Here is a 19,516-nt window from a genome sequence, read left to right as displayed (position 1 = left end):
CTTTATGTGTCTGCGAGATAATGAAATTTGTGAAGAAATTTTTGCACAGTGTGAAATTCTGATGTTTATTCTTTATTGTATGTTTTCTATATATGTATACTTTTTTTAAATCTAATTCTAGGTATTTTTTTTCTCCAAGGTTCATCGTGGGGGAATTTTTAATTTCAACGGAAAGTAACTTTTTGAAAAGAGGCAAATTCTTCTATACTAATAATAAAGCTCAAAGTCTCTCTGTCAGGATGTCTGGATTTCTGTGACGCGCATAGCGCCCAGACTATTCGACCGATTTTCATGAAATATGGCAAAAAGTTAGTTTGTAGCATAGGGGTGTGCACCTCGAAGCGATTTTTCGAAAATTCGATTTTGTTCTTTTTCTATTTCAATTTTAAGAACATTTCCCGGAGCAAAATTATCATAAGATGGACGAGTAAATTACGAAATTAACATGACGTGGAATGGGAGAGCGAATGAACAAAGCCAATTGGCGAGAAATTCATCATCCATTATTTGTAAATATACAGGTGAACCAAATGACCTTTTAATTTTCTACTACGGGCAAAGCCGTGCGGGTACCACTAGTTACATAAAAAAAAGAGAGAGAAAGAAAGAAAGAAACGTGTTAAGGAAAAACATGTCACGGGAGTTCAAATTTTAATGAAAATTTTCTTGCCTGTATTTCGAAGTCTGTAAGAAACAATTGTTTATGACACATGACAAGGAAACTAACAAATAAATATTTGAAAAGAAAGTTAACACAAAAATAGAAAATGACAGAAATAAGAAAAGTTGTTCATGGTGCTACATTAAAGATCGCTCTTTGAGGATTGATTGTTAGGTTTGAAAGTTAGATCAAAGAACAAAAGTACTTGTTGGTTGATACACTTAAAAAAAAAAAAAAAATTATAAACCTATAACGATAGCAGTTGAATCTCAAAAATATTTCAGCTCTGAAAAATAAAATTCTTCATTTTCTTTTTAAAATGGAATACGCACTAAAAGTAAAATAATAAATAAAGAAAAAGTTTCACTTTATTTCACCCCCGAGTCTTTGAAATTAAGATGTTATTTCAGGATTAGCTATACCGGGAAGCGACAATTTTATCCAGATAACTTTCCCAATATCACACCAACCGTTTGGGAAGTCTACCCCCCTTTATAATCCCTTCTACAAGCCCGTAAATTTTAAAAGCAATTTTTTTCTCTCACTTGAAATAGAAAAACTAGGGCATTTCCTCCTACTGTATTTTTAAATCTGACGGAGCTTTTTTGTCCATTCAGCCATAGGGGGTGGGAGTTTATTTACGTAGCACCCGCTGTTTCGCTATTTTTTGTTGAAATAGGCAACATTGCAAACAGCGATAAAAGTAAGCCTGGTTAATTCGTCAGAGACGGGGGATCCGTTTTCTGGCAAAGAAAATTGTCTTTTTTGTCGTTGACCCGAGATTAAAATTCTCCGAATAACAGTTATTTTTCATTTGTGGAGAAATATCACCGCTTCTTGCAATCACGGCAACTAGTATGCACACATAAATTTTCTTCATTTGTTAAGCAGTTTTTTATATTCAATCTATCGATAGGCAGGCTATTAGAGGGGTATGTTTAGGATACTTTCGAAAGAAAATACATTAGCAAAATTTATCACGAGATATTTGTAATCTCCTTCGTAAAAAAATAATGCAGTGGCATCATTGATAACTGTTTTAGTTTATAGATTGGTTTAGTTGGCCTTTGGGGCCTCGAGTAACTAAAGTTTGAACCACAAAGCTTTAGATTAAAAAAAAAAAAAAAAAACCACGAAACTGTTGTTTTGCTTATTCGGCCGGCCACTCTGAATAAGTAGTATAAAACCCAGCAGTTAAATTGCATAAACGCCAGTAATTCAGTTTTTTAAACTAGATCGCGCTCTTAAACTGTTAAAATCGAGTTAAAAAATGCTGATATTGTAGTACTCTTTATTATAAATGAAAAAAATATGTAATTTATTAATTTGAAAAGAAAAATAATCTCACTAATATTTATAAAATGTTATTTTGAAAAAGGAACAATGTAAACAAATACTGCCAAGAACCTTGTAAAATAAACTTTTTGAATATTCAAAATGGTCCGTATTTTCTAATACACTCATTTTACTGAGAAAAATTTCCTCATGTTTTTTAAAAGAGTGTAGGTCTTTTTAAATTTTATACGCAATATTACAACCAACCAAATAGTGCAAGATGTAGATATACGTAAAAATGCAATTTCTTTTCATAGTACGCATCGATAGAAACTGATACATAAATTAATATTTCATTTTTAATTGCACAATATTAAGCGGGAAATGCGTCGTATTTTGGACACCTTATCTCATATAATTTGAAACATTTTTTCAATTTGAACGAAAACACACGGAAACTTTTTTCTGGGAACAATTGCCTTTGTTCTGGAACAGACTAATCTTATCGAAAATGGTCTGAATTCATCTGACGATTTTCTTTAAAATCGTGCAACGTGGTTGCATTACATTGTGTATTATATTCCCAGAAAAAAATGATCCGGATAATAAGGGCAAGTAAAATTGTATCAAGTGGAGTAACATTTAATGAATGTAGCGAAAAATGGCAGACATAATTTAAAACAAATACTCCATTTGTTCAAATTAGTCGCTACATTTGGGTTGAAAATGTTGTCCGAAATTAGTTACTACATGTGAATACTTTTGCACAAAATATTTAAACTAATGATTTCAGGATTTTGTAAAGGATTATTTGAGGTAAAAGGAAGCATGGAGGTAAATGGAAAAATACTCTATTTTTTGAAAGTAAACTTTTGGTGAATGAAGGCTAGGTATAGAAGATAGTTCGGAGAGTTACTAAACAGCTGTGTAGGCGTCATCATTGTTGGAAGATGACACTCTGAAAAAAAATTGCTTTAAGTTTAGTAATCACAGATTTTCCTCTCCAGAAAGTCTAAAAATGCGAACTATTTATTTTCGACTAGTTTTTACTTATCTTGCGGAAGGTTAAAAAAAACATTTAACTGGGAATTTTATCTTCCCAGTTATTTTTGATGTGTAATAATTTAGATTTACCCCAGAAATACTGTACTTTGGGTTAAATGAAAACAACGAAGTTTTTCATTTTTTCATGCTTTATTAGAAGATTAAACTTTGATATTAATTACAATTTTAAATGCTGTGAGTGTTTTACATAAATCCAGCGCGTAATTTAGTTTTTTGTATGATTTCACGTTTTGAAGAATTCAGATTATATTTAGGGAATCGAGCAAATCGCATTCTACTTACGGACCTCGGACTCAGTATTGTTGGAGCTGAACCTCTTAAGCCTTCTAAACTGATTTTATGCTGTGCAATTATCTACCTACATCAACCTCATGGGGGGAATGGTCTGTTTTCATTTATCCCCTAGTCTCTACAGTAAAAGGAAACATGAGTTTATTCACCAACACAGCCACAAAGTCAAATTTTTCATACCCAGTTACTCTCAGAGAGCATATTCTTGGACCCAATGTACAAAATTGTATGTCTGAATCCATCCGAAAGAAGGAGAAAGGTCTAAAGTTGAAATTTTGTTTCCCTTTACCCTTAAATCTGACCCTAAACATTTTTCATAAGTTTCAGGGTGCTATGCTATTCACCAACAACATTTACTTTCCAAGCATTCCCTCATTCCCTTCTTAAGTCTGTATACCAAATTATAGTTTCAAAAATCAAGGGTTCGCACACTCTTATGACATGCCCCATTTTGTAAGGACTCTTCCACTAGTAATCACATAAAACTATCTCCCAGAATTTTAGCTAATTAATTGTTCATTCATTAGGAAACAAGCTGATTTTACTGCCACACCGGTAGTAAAGTTCTTACAAAATGGGGCGGGGCATGAGAACGGGCAAATTCTGGTTGTTTGGTACTGATTTAAGGAGGGGATGCTTGATAAGTATAATTGCTTTTCATTGGTAGCTTAGTTCTCTGAAATCTCAAAAAAAAAAAATCATAAATCATCACTATCAATAAATCAGTCCTAAATTATTTCTTATTCAGAACTTAATTTGAGACGTTAGGAAGTATAATGTAACTCAACGTGTGAAATGTTGCCTTGAACTGGATTTCTTCAGAAGTCTTTTCTTAGCAAAAGTCCATGAAATGTAGAAACACTTCCTTGAGATAAAACATTTTTAGAGCTTAGTAATAATCAAAACTATCAGAACAATACGAAAAGATGCAGTAATCACAACAATTAATATTTTTCTTGTAGATTGCTGCGAAATGTCTTGAATACATTCATCCCCATAAAATCCGCAATTAAATGATGTTTTTTATAGAACTTTTTCGAGTTAGGAAAGCTGTCACAGACAAATTCTTCCTTTAACTAAAATCAGAAGCTTAAATGTCAATTAGTTTGTGGATGAAAGAGCATTTAATCGTGAATTTCTCACGAAGATTTTAATTTCACGCTGTATTGAGGTTCTTAAATCGGCAGAACAGACGGTATAATGGACAGTTTTCAGCGTTTTGATGCATCTAGCATTGACATTATCTGGTACTTATGACATTACTCAAGGTGATACTCTGTTGCAATATTTCCTGAAGTTAGTGAAACATAATTTGAGTGAACTGAAGCTTGGGGAAATACATTTTAACAACTTTTTACGAAAACTGATATTTAGTAAGCATTATTCTTTTTAAGTTTGAAGTAATTTACATCCTGACATTCAATGAAGTTTGACGTACACCAGTTATGGTTGAGATGACAAAACTTTACATGTAAAAAAAAAAAAACCCTTAAGCCGACGTTGCTAATACATTCACTAAAAATCTGAACTTAAGAAACGCACAGCAATATTTTATTAACAAAACTGGAATTATAAATGATCACTTGGTCCCTATCTGAAATATACTTAATTGTAGGTACTTTTGTTTTGCTCACACAAGAATTATAAATGCTGTTTTTTCCTAAGAAGCATCTAGAAGAAAACGGAGAGGAATGACAAAATTAAAAATTTTGAGATAACCAGTGCAAATGGTAAAAGAATCTCGCATCTGTTTAGTGGCAAGAGATGGTATTAGTAGCAGTGGTGAGTGTTGCTTATAGAGAAAACTTTTCTAAAAGCCTATCTACGGTTTGAACTTTGCAAGAGTTTATAATAAAACTTTAAAAAGTCCACTTACATCCCTTTACTTCTCACTGGCTCATATTTATTATTGTATATTTATGAATCCACGTCTCTTAAACAATGCCTGATGTAGCAATATGGCCCCTTCACCATTTGTGACCCGATAACATTTGTCAAACATAATGTTCTAAGAAGTGCCCAAAGACCTTTGACATGTTTTGTTCTAGAGATTTTTCTGGTTTGTCACTTTTTGCCACCAATGTTGTTGTTTTTTACGAAAATATTTCAGCTCTATCTGTTACGTACAAAGTTTAACGTGACGTAATGCATGATGTAGTAACAAAAATAATAGCCAAGTGATTTGAACTTGCCTTGTTTTAAGTTTCAAATCCAATTCAATACTTTATTTTAAACTAGTGGTGCCCACACGGCTTTGCCCGTAGTTGAAAATTAAAAGGTCATTCGGTTCGCCTGTATGTTTACAAATAATGGATGACGAATTTCCCGCCAATTGGCTATGTTCATTCGCTCTCACATTCCACGTCATGATAATTTCGTAATTTACTTGTGCATCTTATGATAATTTTTCTCCGGAAAATGTTCTTAAAATTGAAATAGAAAAAAAACAAAATCGAATTTTTGAAAAATTGCTTCGAGGTGCACACCCCCATGCTACAAACTAAATTTGTGCCAAATTTCATGAAAATAGGCCAAACGGTCTAGGCGCTATGCGCGTCACAGAGATCCTGACAGAGAGAGATCCGGACAGACAGAACCACATCGAATTTTCGAAAAATCGCTTCGAGGTGCACACCCCCCATGGTACAAATTAACTTTGTGCCAAATTTCATGAAAATCGGCTAAACGGTCTAGGCGCTATGCGCGTCACAGAGATCCTGACATACAGACATCCGGACAGAGGACATTCAGCTTTATTATTAGTAAAGAAGATGACGATGAATTCCTTTCTTTTTCTGATTGTTTATGTTTAAGTGGTTCTCGTGTAACCTCAAATGTTTTTGATTTTTTGGAAAAACGATTAAGCTCATTAACACTCTCTTAATCTTTACCGAAAATCACTGTTATTTGCTTTAAATTAATGGCTAATTTTTGCATTTTGCATTGAATTCGGGCTTTTTCCTCTTTATATGCACTTCATTTCAAGTAGAAAATCACTTCCGAGCGCAAAAAAAGTGCATCATGATAAAAGAAAAGTTTCCCATGCAGATTTCGTTCCGAATTCCGTTCCGAATTCAAGGTGCAGCTCAATTTACAACCATGTGACCATGCGTTTACAACCATGAGTGTGCAACAGGAATGCTTTTCATTAATTGCGTGTTATACTTTATTGTACTTTACTCCGTATTTTTAAAAAATCTAAACAATGCATGGGAAGGTATGGAAAAGGAAAAAACTTACAAGTTATAAGAATTGTTGTTGTCATTAATTAAGATTTATTTTATCAATGCGAAGTTTCGATCTGTTTTCCATGAAACAATTTCTGAATATGCGGCTCCGAATTTGGGACATTAACTAATCGCGCTTTCGATTTGTGATTTGAACAACGCACGAACCACACAGATCAGTGCTGTGGGCTTCGTGTGACCCACTGGCTGTGGGTTAGACACGACTATTCTAAACATTAATAACAAAAATACCAAAACGTGAAAAGAAATGCAGTTTGCAGCAAAAGAAATTAAGAAATCTTACAGTTTCTTCTGGTGACCTGCCTGGGGTAAAGGAAGGGATTGAACAAAAAACACTTGAACTGGATGAGGGGGAAATCCAAACACAGTTTTGACATTCTTCTTTTACAACGGAGCACACGTACAGCTGCAGTAAAGGTACTGAAAAAAAAAAAAAAAACTCTCTGAGTGAAACTTTTTAGAGAAAATAGCATTTCATTTCTCCAGTTAATATTTTTGTTGTTAATTTTCGGAACAATAACGATATTTTTCAAACACGCTATGAATCACCGTGATTTAGTGTCAATGAAAAAAATAACCAGATTTAAACAACTTCTTCATTGTCCTGTACTCGATGGACTAAGAACTACAATCCGAACCTTACTGCAATCCGAAACCAAGCAGTCTTAAGAGTACAAGCAGTCCACATCCACCCTCCGACAGAAATGCTAATCCAATCTAGCTAAAGATACTCGTACATTTTACCATATCTTCTCCTCAAAGCAACAGTTTGATTGCTGGATATACTACTATTATTCATGAGATTAGGTGTCTTTCTGATGCTCTGAGGTGGCTATATCTAATGTCCCTTTCATGACCGATAGCGCTCAAGCAAGTTTAATAGTTCAGTATTCTAGAGTTCCATCACGTTATGGTATTTTAAGAATTTCTCTGCGACTTCGGTGAACACATAATTTTCAGTGTACATAGTACAAAAGAGACTTTCATTTGCACCGTTTCTCTTCTTGTTAGTCGCAAATTTCTGAAAACTATAGACTAATTTCTAACTACTGTACCGCGGTTCATATATCTATAGTATTAAAATATGTGCGTGTTTGTCCATCGGTGTTGCTAGAAGGGGAAGGGAGGGACTACTGTCCTTCTCTGGAGGCGAACCTCTGATCCCCACGCACATCCCAGGTATCACCCAAGATAATTTAAAATTCATTTTTGACTTTCTCGAAACAGCTGTGGTGGAGCCACTTAATTGTCCCTAGTTTCTTCACTTGAGCAAAAAGATTAAATTGGAGTCTTTGGGGCTTTCATTATAATTAATTTCTGGGATAGCACTCCCCCTCCCCCTCGTCCCTTCCTTCTCCCTTGCTTAACATCATCAATGCAGCTTTATAGCTTTTTTATGTAAGAGAAACTCTGAATCCCCGATCTCTTCTGCTTAAATCACTAAACACAGCTTGAAATTATTAAGTCTCACTCTCGACAAATCTGCGGGGGGAACACTCAAGCCTTCATCCTTCAACTCTAGTCACCGAACAGTATTTGAAACTGCCTCTGTAGACCTTGAAGGGTTTCAAAAACGTTTTGAGGGAAAGTCTCCATCCCCTCCCCGAACGTCTCAATACATAGCTTAAAGTTGAGCCTTTAAAACTTCATTATCAACAAATCCAGGAAACAGTGTGACCTTCGTGGCTCTAAGGTAGAAACTTCGCTTTGAATGTTGGAGGTCCTGAGTTCGACTCCCACCGGAGCTCTTGGTGTTATTTCCTCTCTTTGTACTGTAAATTTTTATTATGTTGTCTTACATAAAGAAGTCCAACCTCCCGAGGCAAAGCACTCCGTACACTGTTAAAAAAATTTCCTGAAAATAACGGATAAAGTACCGGCAGCAAAGTTGCCGTAAATATTACGTTTCCGTTAAACTATTTTCCGTGACTTAATAGAAGTTCCATTTCTCATTTCTCCGTTTAGTTCTGTTCTTCCATTTATAAATTTTCCGTGATTTAACGAAAATTCCATTTCTCTTCTTTCCGTTGATCTATTTTTCCGTTTTTAAACTTTCCGTTCATCTATTTTTCCGTTTTTAAACTTTCTGTGTCTTTACAGAACTTTCGGTTCTTGATTTTTCGTTGCGCTATTTTTTCGTTTCTCATTTTCACATATTTTACTGAAATTTCATTTTCGTTTTTCTATCCTATATTTAAAATGATATATAATAGAAAATAGTTTAACTATTCAAAGACTATTATTTTTTTTAAATTTGTATTTATTACTAAAATATATTGTAACGGATTCGGTGCGACTTCCACTTTCTTGAAATGAAGACACAGTTCTTGATAAAAACACAGGAAATTTATTTACACTATGTACAGGAAAGATCTTCAACAACTGCTAAATTATTCATCAGCAATTAAGCAATTATCACACAACACCGTAAACTCAACGTTTACACACGTATTTACTTCCAAATACGAAAACAACACAGCGAAATGCCTCTCAATAAACAGAGCAAAAATGCTCTCAGTTCGAAATATCAATCGAAACTCCCCTGTTTATCCATCGCTAACGGCTTATATAGACACCGAAAAGAAATTTCTCAAATATTCCACACGCTTCTGTAAAGTAGTAGACCGTTATCAAATTTTATCAATGAACAAAAAGGAAATAGGGGTCGTATACTTTAGCCATATGAAAAGGGGTTGTATATTCATTATGGGAAACTATTTACAGGTTACGTTCCTACGATAATTACTATTTACAGGATTTGTAACATTGCCCCGTTCCTAAGGACTGCACGTCCCGGGCAGTACAATCCCCAGAAAGGGTGCCAAACTTCTATCACAAGTTTACAGATATACACATTAATTAATAACTAACAGATACAGAAAACACAATAATAACAAGAAATATTACTAAACATTAAAAGCAAAAATTATCTACAACTTTTATGTTATCAACCATGGTTGTTTACGTAATACTCATGAACTATGGCCATAGTATGGGGCTAACCGATCATAATGTACAACCCTAGGTTTTGCATTAATTGATTTTTGGATCCTCACTACGACGTCATTTAGTCGGTTAAGGACTTTGTAGGGTCCATCTCAATGCGACTGCAATTTGGGTGACAGACCTTTCCGTCGGATGGGATCCCATAACCAAACCTTGTCGCCTTCGTTGAATTCATGTCCAGTAGACCTTGTGTCGTATCGGGTCTTCATCTTCTCCGCCGCGATGTTGATTCGCTCTCGTGCGAAGTTATGAACGTCTTCCAACCGGGCCTGGAGATCCTGGATGTACTCCTCAGGCGATGCAGGCGCATCCGGAAGACGACCGAAGACGAGATCACAAGGTAGCCGAAGCTCTAGTCCGAAGAGCATCTGAGATGGGGCATATCCGGTAGTCTCGTGGACAGCACTGCGGTAAGCCAGCAGGAACAAAGGTAGCTTCTTGTCCCAATCCTGTTGATTTCTGGATACCATAAGTGAAAGATTGTTCAGGATTGTGCGGTTAAATCTCTCCACCATGCCGTCCGATTGTGGGTGTAGTGGTGTTGTCCTAGTTTTCTCAATTCCGAGAATTTGACAAAGGCCCTTAAACACAGCAGAGATGAAATTCCTCCCTTGATCGGAATAAATCTGCAAAGGTGTTCCATATCTCGAGATCCAATGTTGGACTAGAGTCTCCGCTACGGTGGTAGCTTCTTGATCTGGAATGGGATATGCTTCCGGCCATTTGGTGAAGTAGTCGATGGAAACAAGAATGTATTTGTTCCCATCAGCAGTTCTTGGTAGAGGACCCAGGATGTCGATCCCAATTCGTTCGAAAAGAGCTCCAACGTTGTACAGATGTAGCTTCCCTCTGCTTCTCTTCTTCGGTCCTTTACGAGCAGCACAGGCGTCACAAGAATGGCACCACTTCTCCACGTCATCCTTCGCCTTGCTCCAGAAGAAGCGCTCCCGAACTTTATTGAGTATTTTCAAGACACCAAAATGTCCTCCAGTCGCACTGCTATGTATTTCTTTCAGAACATCTGAAATCCTTGATCGGGGAAGTAGTAACTACCACCTAGATGTTTTGCCGTCGTCAGATTCCCATTTCCGGTGTAGCACGCCGTTCCGTAAATGGAGTGAGTTCCATAAAGCCCAGCAGGGGCGCCGACTTGCAAAAATCATTGGGGGGGCTGGCCCAGTCATCACCGGGGGTTTAGGGGGTTATGTAATCCCATGGAAGTTTCCCCCCCCCCAAATAAAGGTCGATTGTTGTGCCTTGAAAATGCTAATTTACATATTTTCTGGTGTGTATAATTTAAAAACAAACAGTATGTGGCATGGCGTTTTCAAAGTAAAACAATCCAAAAATTGGTATACAAATTTTTCTGGTTCAACTAGATCATGTCACTTGTCTTAGTAAGAGACATTTTTTTGTTCTATTTTATGGGGAGTCATGCAGTGCCGTAACTAGGCATGGAAAAGGTAAGGCGCTTGACTTGCATTGAAGGGCACTGCCAGAGACGCCGACTTAAAAAATATCGGGGGAAAGGGGGCATGCCGCAGGAAATTTTCTAAATTTGAGATGAAAAATAGTGAGTTTTAAAGTTTTTTTAAAATCATATAATCAACATTAGAACCTCGAAAACTCGACAAGCCCGACACATATTTTTTGGCTTCGAAAAACGGAAGAAATAAATACAAACACACACAGTATTTTTGTAAAAAGGAAATTTAATTTACGCATGCTTTTTAAGACCAGTTGTTTTTACATTAGCGATATCGGCTAACATATTCAAGTGTAAACGCAGTCTCTCAATGTCTAGGACATTTTTGAAAAACTTAGTTGATTTTTCAAAATGTTCTCTTCTCTTTCACCTCTGTTTTATAAAAGCAAGCACTCTTGTTCAACTGCAATGACCTGTGTGCGTCCAGTTGATGTAAATCGCCCAATAATGCAAAATTGCACCATTTTACAAACCTCAATGTATATTGCCTTGTAGTACTGTCAACTCCCGTCTTACGCGAGGGATGCATTCCAAGACCTCTCGCGTAGGTCGAATTTTCGCGTTGTGGAAAAGGGTATGTGTAAATTTTTTTATAAACGTACCCAATTATTTTAGACACTTGTAAACACCCCCTCAAACTGTTAAAAACCATCTCTTAACTAACTGTACATTACTGTCTCTTACATAAAGAACTGAATGTTTACTTGTATTTAAAAAAAAACGTTTTATTCAACATAAAATACTGCTACTATGTACAAAATCAATGATTAATGGGAAAGAAAAAAAAAATAAACCGGTATACGGTAGACACAGTATATAGTAAGAAAAGCAAATGCATCTTTAGTTGTACTGCACAGTCGATCAATTAATGATATTCGTACACAATACATGAGCAGTTTCCATTTTCATAAATTTTTGCAAGACACTAGTCGGTGAATTTTTACGGATTTCCTTTTCTTGACTTGTAATTGTATGTACGGAAGAATCACTCATACCTAATTCTCGTGCTACCTTCAACGCATTTTTTAGTTGACCATCAGCTTTTCAAGAAGCTCTAGCTTTTCTTTAATTGTCATGAAACTTTCTCTTTTTATCTTCACAAACTTTAGATGAAACAACGCTCTTAGGTGTCATTATATTTCATTAACTTTCGCATTTAAAATGAAAAGGGAACTTCTACTCTCAGCGATGCTAAAAGGATAAAGATCCATTCATGAAAAAAAAATTTTTAGTAGCCAATAACAAAGCTGATACGAACACACACGATTCCCTTCCGAGAATTTTCGTGTTGCGGTGAGGAATTCGCGTTAGGTCTGAATACTGGAGAAAAAACCGTGTTATAGCTATTTCGCATAAGTAGCGCGAGTCAAATGTTTTCCTTTGGGATTTTGAAAGTGTGCGGTAAGCTGCCTTCATTGTTTTCATACTTCTTTGGTACACGTCGATTCCGAGGAAGGGAAGGATCATCATTTTGTGAAGGTTTTCTTTTAAACACGATTCCCAAAAGTATTCAAAACTATCACGCCTCCCATTTTATATACAAATCAAACTCTCATATATATATATTTTTCCAGATCAGCAACACTTAGGTGAGCGCGCCGCAGCGCTGCCCACCGGCAACAGACTTGACCCGTAAGTTCGCGCACTGGGACAAATTTTTACAGTACTCGCAGCACTGTAACACTATCATCATCCGCACCACTCATTTTCAGTTAACCTGCTTACACAACCATAATAATTATTTGTTTTAACTCATTACTGAATATATTTTACAAGGTAAACTATCTTCAAACAAGGAAAATAAAAGATAAATTTATGAGTTTAGAAAGCATAATGTAACTTATAATTTTCTTGATTTATTGGGGGGGCTCTGCCCCCTCAAAAATATTTTTGAGGGGGCTCGGGCCCCCTCAAGCCCCATGGAGTCGGCGCCACTGAAGCCCAGTATCTTTTTGTTGCAGGACTGAAGATGGAAACGTCCTGCCAGCTAGGGCGTCGACTGTCACTTTCCATGAACTCTAAAATTGGTTTTATTTCGGGATCTTCAAGTTGATCTTTTCGAACTTGGTCATCACTCCATGGATCAGGTTCTGATGATGTTGGAGTCACTGTCACCTGATAGGCGGTAGGGCTAGTCGTTCCATACTGTTTCTCGATTCGGGAACAATAGTGGCAGTTCTCAGGACAGGGTCTCCTTGATAAAGCGTCAGCATTACCGTGAGATAACCCTTTTCGATGCTTGATCTCCATGTCATATTCCTGGAGCCGCTGTATCCATCTGGCTATCTGGCCTTCCGGATTTTTGAAGTTCAAAAGCCAAGTTAATGAGGCATGATCTGTCCGAAGCAGAAATTTTCGGCCGTAGAGGTAATGATGGAAGTGTTCTACAGCTTTCACTATGGCCAGTAACTCCTTTCTGGTGACGCAGTAATTTCGCTCCGACTTTGATAAGCATTTGCTCCAGTAAGCGATGACATGTTCATTTCCGTCTATTTCTTGGGATAAAACAGCTCCGATGCCCTCGTTGCTCGCATCAGTGTCCAGGATGAAGGATTTTTCAGGCTGAGGATAGGCGAGGATAGGCGTTGATGTTAAAGCCTCCTTCAGTCGTAGAAATGCATCTTCGCATTCTTTGGACCATTCGAACTTTTGCTCGCTCTCCGTCAGCTTATGCAAAGGTCGTGCAATGTTGGAAAAACCCTTTACAAACTTCCTGTAGTAGGTGCAGAGCCCCAGGAAACTTCGCAGCTGATGGATGTTTTCGGGACGACTCCAACTCTTGACAGCAGATACCTTCTCTGGATCGGTTTGTACACCCTCAGAAGAGATGATGTGACCAAGGTAGTTCACTTCCCGGCGGAACAAATTGCATTTGGACGGGCTTAACTTCAGATTGGCTTCCTTAAGCTTTTGCAGCACCTTCCTAAGATTTGCCAGATGTTCTTCGAAGCTGCGTCCCACGATGATGATATCGTCTAAGTAGACCAGACAGGATTCGTAAGAAAGTCCTCTTAACACTCTCTCCATAAGACGCTCGAACGTAGCTGGTGCATTGCAGAGGCCGAAGGGCATCACTTTAAACTGCCATAAGCCTTGTCCAGTTGTAAACGCTGTCTTCTCTCGGTCATCAGGGTGTATCTCAACCTGCCAGTAGCCGCTCTTCAAGTCCAGGGTCGAAAACCACTTGTGTCCGGACAGAGTGTCCAAGGTGTCGTCTATCCGTGGAAGAGGGTAACTGTCTTTCTTGGTGATTTCATTCAGCCGCCGGTAATCGACACAAAATCTGGGGAGCCATCTTTCTTTCGGACCAAGACGATGGGAGAGGCCCAAGGACTGGATGAGGGTTCGATTACATCATTCTCCTTCATCTCTTTCAGGAGGGTCTCAACCTCTTCCTTCTTGGCGAACGGTAGTCGTCTTGGATGCTGTATAATAAGGGGGTGTTCTCCAGTGTAGATCCTATGCTGCGTTAAATTCGTCCGGCCCACATCCTCCGATGTAGATGAAAACAGATGCTTGAAGTCGTCCACCAATTGTTCCGCAGCAGTTCTTTGATCTTTCGATAAGGGTGCACTCCCAATTAACTTCGATGTCAAGGACTCAGAAGACACAGTCTCGTGGGAATTGATTCTTCTAATGATGCAGTTTACTGGAGTACAAGTTGCCAGCACTTCACCTTTCCGGATATTCCTTGGCCTTTCACTCACGTTGACGACTCGCACAGGAATTACATCCTTGGAAAGGTCCACAAGCGTAGATGCTACCAGCACTCCTTTTAGGTTATTGCTTAGGTTAGGGTATTCAATGAGTCCAAATCGAAAACTATTGCTTTCTTCAAGGGAACCAGGTATTAATGATTCTGACCTTGAGGGAATCGATAAATCTGTTTGGGCTATTATTTGATGAGCGGATTTTACATCACTTTCTGCAGGGAAAACGGCTATGTCTTCTCTCATCGAGTGCAGCTCATTAGTCTTGAAGTCGAGAGTGAAGTCATATTTCTTCAAAAAGTCCAATCCGAGAATGAAGGGGTCCGTGATATTAGCGACAAATGCCGTATGATGGTAGGTGGCATTCCCAAACACTATTTCCAAGTCCACTTTACCGTCAATCTCGATCTTGTCACCTGTCACAGTCTGGAGACTTACGCGTGGCGATGTCCACAGCAGTTTTAATCCAAATTCACGAGCCACAGCTGTCCTAATGATTGTCACATTGGCTCCAGTGTCGACAATCAGTCTGCAGGGGTTCCCATTTACATGTGCGTAAATGAAAAGTCCATCACTGCCACTACTAGAAGAGGAAATCTGCAGCGCTCTGGTGGTGGTTATTTCCTTCTCTCGCGTAGCTTGGCGAGCCGGACAACTCCTTCGCAGGTGTCCTTCACTACCACATTTCCAGCACTTCTGCTTTTGTTTCTTTTGGGCTGTTATGCTGCTCAGATGTCTTGTCAAGTCACCGAGTTGTCTCTCAAGTTCAGCGAGGTGGGACGACCTGGCAGCAGACTCATCAGCTTCCTGAGTCCGGATTTGATTGCGATCCACACGGGTTGCTTCTTGGGCGGCCTCGTATCTCATCGCATACACAACAGCAGAATTCAGGTCTTTGACATCCGCCATCCGTAGAGCTTTCTGGATTTCCGGATCTCGAATCCCGTCGATGTACTAGTTGAGTGCCAGGTTGTCTCGAACATCCGCAGGACAGTCGCAAAAAGCAAGATGAGACAGTCTCTCGATGTCCGCCGCAAGCTCTTGCAGGGTTTCCCCGGTTTTCTGGAAACGGTACTTCAACTGGAGTCGGCTGAAATCTTTCTGGCACTTCTCACCGAAGCGAAGCTCCAACGCAGATGTGAGGGCGGCGAAATCCAGGCGCTGGCCGTCCGGAAGGGTCTGAAGAATGTCCGCCGCGTCACCTCTCAGGGTTGCTGCAAGATGACAAGCCTTGGTAGCAGAGTCCCATCCGTTCGCTTCCGCCACTATCATGAATTGAGTTTTGTAAACCTGCCACGAAGTTTTCCCATCAAATGTGGCAAGTTTAATGGACGGTCGAGCAACCGATGTGGGAGCGCCAAACTGTACAGAGCTGCTTTCCGCGGTCGCCAATCTCCTTTCCACGTCCTTAAAGATCTCTTCTTTAAATAGATGAAATCTTCTATCTTCTTCTTCAAATTTATTTTCTACAGCATTGAATCGGCTTTCAACGGTATCAAATTTTTCTTCAATAGCATCAACTCGATGCTCTATGTCATTAAATTTATTTTCCATCACAATCTTTACCGAAATAAGGTCGTTTTTAATTTCTTCTTGGTTAGACGTTAAGTTCTTTTTCAGCACCGTTAAATCGCTTTTTAACTGGTCTTGATTTGCCAACATACTTGCAGTCAGATCACTTTTTAATTGTTCTTGATTAGCCGCCATATCATTTTTTAATTGTTCTTGATTAGCCGCGAAACTTTCGGTCAAGTCAATTTTCACAGCATTAATTGCTGCCAGAAGTTGTTTTAATTGGTCATCCATTGCGCGAGTAATCACCATAAAAACAAAGTCTATAAATTCAAACAGTCTTTATGAAAAAAATGTCCAAAGTCACACTTACTCCAAGAAAGTCCAGAAGAAGCCCCACGTTGGGCGCCAAATTGTAACGGATTCGGTGCGATTTCCACTTTCTTGAAATGAAGACACAGTTCTTGATAAAAACACAGGAAATTTATTTACACTATGTACAGGAAAGATCTTCAACAACTGCTAAATTATTCATCAGCAATTAAGCAATTATCACACAACACCGTAAACTCAACGTTTACACACGTATTTACTTCCAAATACGAAAACAACACAGCGAAATGCCTCGCAATAAACAGAGCAAAAATGCTCTCAGTTCGAAATATCAATCGAAACTCCCCTGTTTATCCATCGCTAACGGCTTATATATAGACACCGAAAAGAAATTTCTCAAATATTCCACACGCTTCTGTAAAGTAGTAGACCGTTATCAAATTTTATCAATGAACAAAAAGGAAATAGGGTTCGTATACTTTAGCCATATGAAAAGGGGTTGTATATTCATTACGGGAAACTATTTACAGGTTACGTTCCTACGATAATTACTATTTACAGGATTTGTAACAGTATTTTAAGTGAAATTTTTGCTTGATAACTTACCTTTCAAGCATCTATCTCGAAATTCGCACCTTCAGATGAATAAAAATAATCGAAAAGTACCAACAAGGAAATTAGTGGATTTGAATATAACACCAATTTTTGATGCTGATACTGCTCGATATTTCCTTCGACTTCTCCTCGTACATATTCTGGCGTGACATGGAAAAGCATACATGAAAAATAGAATATTTTTATTTGCAGAATGAGTCAAATAAAATACCATTAAAAACCGGTTGACTTTATCATGGAATAATATACCTGATGGAGAGTACCGCATACGAATTTACTGTGTTTAAAAACAGAATCATTGACATACACGTGAAGAATTTTTTGCTCAGATGATGCATACCCCCCCCCCCCCCCCCCGATGATTTCCGCATTTTTCACTCATTGGAATAGTAACATAGATTTTTAGTGCATAAGCATTATACTTAGGCTAAACATATCAATCAGTTCGTTTTACCCGAAATGTTTTTACAAGAAACTTGCAATAATCTCAAATAAGTTGTTGGATGAGATCATAAGGAAATAAATTAAATAATTTATATTTTTTATTATAAATGAAATCCCGAAAGGAGTAATGAATGTTTCCAGATTTCTAAGTAGTCAAGAAAACTTATTCTTGTCAAAATTGTATTTTCAAAGATTAACAATCTGCTATGCCTTTTCGCAAAAAATATAACAGCAAGAAATACTTTTATTTAGAGATTCAAAATGTTTACTTTCAATCTGTCAAAAAAAAAAAAACTGAGTGATTTTTTTTCTGTCTTGCTCGCACACTACGATAATCTCCGGTTGATACGAAATGTTGGCATTTAACGTTTTAATGAGTTTCAAGAATACAACGAGTTAGAGCAAAAACAGTAACTTTATAATAGTTCTATAAATTCTAAATCAGCTACCATCGAAGTTCTATCAAATGCATATTAACAAGAAAAATACATTTGTATTTTAACATGTACAAAGATATTCAACAATACTTACATGTGACCAGCGGTGCTAAATTTAAGTGTCTCCATTGCATCTGGATACAAGTAATCCAATAGCCTTTATTTTAAATGGATAACAAGGGATCCTAAAACTATTCTCACCGCTAGAACACACAATATGACTAACGAATAGAATTGTTCGAATTATTGAGCAAAATAATACACCGCAATAATATTCTAATACTGACTCAGTAAAACCCACATCAAATCATCAGGGCGATCAAAACACATCTGCCAGTCTAAAAAAATGGCGCGAACATTTTTCCAAACCTACAAAGCTCAAAGGCGTATAAACAATTTCGACAAAATGAGTATATTACTCTCCAGACATGAAATAGCAAGCTATCTATATTTTGTCTACAGCACCCGAGTTGTTATTCTAAATATGCTTTTAATTAGCAAAATGTAACAGTGCGATTAATAAGCACTATCAATAAGGGATGTTTATCATGACTTGAAGACTAATCAGAGCAAAGTACAGCACAGCGGCAACCCTAGAAATGGAAAAATTCCGTTTTCGTCGGGATGTTTACGTTGTTGTAAGGAAAAAATACGTTTTGAAGCATTACGGAAATATTCTGTTAAAATCAGTCAGAAAACTACCTGAACTTTCAGGGTTTTTTTAACAGCTTCATAGAGATTATTAACTATGAGACAACAAAAAATCGGAAACAGCTCCTGAACTCAAACCATTTTTTTTAACCATCAAAAATGTTTAAAATAATGTTTTTAGGACTTCAATTCCGAATAAAATTTTTCAGAGAGCTCTTGAACCTTTCCTTTTCCTTTAAAGTCGGCAATCATCAGAGATGGTCTGAAATTGTGTTTGTAAAACTTCAACGGAGGAACATACGTAATACAATATACACTGGTGTCCGAAAGTTAAGCATAATTCATAAAATGCGAGAAAAATCTTTTACATTTTCATAAAATTATGTAAAATTACTTATGGGGATTCACTGTTTGAAGAAGAAACACTATGTTTATGAAAAATATTATAGTCGATATTGTCATGCGCGAAACAGGTGTGCATGTCGGATAAAACGGCTCACACGCTTTAGAGAGTTCAGGCGCGTTTCTTGAAATTGCTGTACCATGGAACATTGGTTTTGGTGAAACCGGATTAATAATGGCACAAAAGCATCAATTGGACATGTTTGCGAAAGGAAGAATTGTTGTAATGCTAGAGTCTGGACGATCACAAACCGAAGTATCTGGTACTCTTAATGTGCCTCAGTGTGTGATTTCCAGACTGTGGCAAAGGTTTCAAAATACGGGAGATGTTGCCCGACGGCCAGTACCAGGTCGACCAAGAGTCACAACCGCTCGCCAAG

The sequence above is a fragment of the Uloborus diversus genome, chromosome 1 (assembly GCF_026930045.1).
Source record: "Uloborus diversus isolate 005 chromosome 1, Udiv.v.3.1, whole genome shotgun sequence".
NCBI classification, from domain to species: domain Eukaryota; kingdom Metazoa; phylum Arthropoda; class Arachnida; order Araneae; family Uloboridae; genus Uloborus; species Uloborus diversus.
Note: the sequence above shows the minus strand (reverse complement) of the source record.